Below are 2,132 nucleotides of genomic sequence, written 5' to 3' on the forward strand. Positions count from 1 at the left end.
ACGAGCGAAAGGGAAAATGTAAAGACTACCATTAAAGCAGCCCAAGCGAGACTTACTATATCCATGTGAATTATGTCCCCTATCTCTATGAATATGAAGAATTTATTCCATTATTGTTTCCTAATAATAGTGGAATCACTGGCGCAGAGTCAAAAAGGGATTCTGGCCCAACGCCCTTGATGAAAGACTCCACTAAATATGAAACGCTCCAATAAATCCACTTAGAACAAGTTCGTATATGATTTCTAGTAGAATCCGGAAAAATGAAACAAAATACACAGTCGCACTTTTCTTTGGAAGTATCAAAGGGAGTGTTACCTAATCTGTAGTAATAATAAGAACTCCTCGTTTTTTTTGTTGCCCTTTATTATCATTAAGTAAAAGCCAATTATCCGTCCAATCGAATATTGATTGAATGCCCGTGCATTCATAGACTCTTATGAGTCTGTATACTGCATACAAAGTATCTCCCGCCCCTTCCATAACGATTAATTCGATTCTCCCTCGGGCTTTTCAATCTAATTCAAGACCCGGTCAGTAGACCCTGCATTAGCAATTTAGCAGTGGAAATAATCGGTAACTCTTGATTTGAATATGAAAGCGCTTCTACTACTATAATCTTTCCGTGAATCCTAAATGCAAGGATTACAGCACTTTAAGTTTAAGGAACAGAAAAAAAAAAAGGAACAGAAACCCCAGCTATTACGAATCACGAAAATGTCAAGAGTCGCGTACTTTGCTGGAAAAGATTCGGCGAGTTAGACCAGCCAAGCAGAATAAGGGATTGCGAGTCTTATCGTTTGTTGATCAGGCGACACCCAGATTTGAACTGGGGAAAAAGGATTTGCAGTCCCCCGCCTTACCGCTCGGCCATGCCGCCAAAACGATACAAAATAGATTAAAAAATTCCCCCTTTGCTTGTTTTGTTTGGGGGGGGGGTACTCAATGTCTTTTCTTTTTTTTGTGTACGTCCATATAAAATCTCGTTTTTCTTAATTCCTTGCCTAAAAAAAATATGTCCTTTTTTTGGATCGGCTCCGGTTCTTCAATTGATTTTATAGTATCTCACACAACATCTTAATACCTCTCTTTTCTCTTTCTTTTTTTCTATTGAAAAATGAAAAAAGAAATGTGCATTTTCAGTCACAAAAGCCAAAATTAAGGACAAATTGGAACCATTAACTAGTGACTGAAAATTCGTGACCAACTCTTGGATTGAAATTGAAATTGTCAATTTTGTTTCCTAATGATAGAAGAAAATCAAAATTGATACCTACCTAATCAATATTGGTTTTTTCTATAAAAAAAGCCTTCTCCATTTCAATTATAACAGCAATTATGAGTATATGTAAACCCCAAACATAAATCGTTTCGCGGCTAGCTTATTGGTTATCTTATCTGTGTCTGATGCCTCTCTATAGGGAATTTTCCGAAAATTGTCGTACTGCAATTTAGATTGAAGAGAAAATCGAAATTTTGATAGAGCACGACATGCGCTGTCCCGAAGCGAACTATGCAATAAAGGGGGGCGATGTATATATAGATAGCTATATCGGCACGGGTTTACTAAATACAAGCCGTCTTACGCACTTCAATCCTATTCTAAAAATTCGACTAAAAAAAGAAAAAGGGGGTTCTTCGCAAATCATTTTTTGAACAGTGGAATCCACGAAAAAGGTAAGTGCTAAAAAAATGAGCTTTACGCTGGTATATTGTGTCTGATTCTTATGTCTTTATCTTAGCGAATAGATCAAATCACGACGTTTATTTTTCTGGTATCCTAACGGATTGGAATATCATAATAATGGTATAAATTGAATTATTTTTTTGATTCTATACAAAACTCCGTAAGTCTAAGTGGAATTTATCGCTTCCTTTCCATTTGGATCTGTCTCTTAGAAATTCCAATTTTATTAAGTATAAAATCATCCTTTTTCCCCCGTTCATACGTATTTCATACATTCCATCTATATGGAGTTGGGTAAAATTTCATGCGATTCAGTAAACAGAATCTAAATTCCAGCATTCTGCATCGAAACATATGAATCGATGCAGAATGAGAAACGAATGGGATTTCCGAAAAGGGGGAAATTCAAAATGCTCGGAAAATCGGATTTAACCCGATATACGGC

The 2,132-nt window shown here is 36.3% G+C and overlaps 1 non-coding gene across 1 annotated transcript; it reads right to left on the minus strand.

Moving 5' to 3' along the window:
• Nucleotides 1-809: 809 nt before the first annotated feature.
• TRNAC-GCA lies at nucleotides 810-880 on the minus strand. Its single transcript has one exon. It is a non-coding gene; the product is annotated as a tRNA-Cys (tRNA).
• Nucleotides 881-2,132: the final 1,252 nt, after the last annotated feature.

Source organism: Citrus clementina, unplaced genomic scaffold (genome assembly GCF_000493195.1).
Source record: "Citrus clementina cultivar Clemenules unplaced genomic scaffold, Citrus_clementina_v1.0 scaffold_1804, whole genome shotgun sequence".
Lineage (NCBI taxonomy): Eukaryota > Viridiplantae > Streptophyta > Magnoliopsida > Sapindales > Rutaceae > Citrus > Citrus x clementina.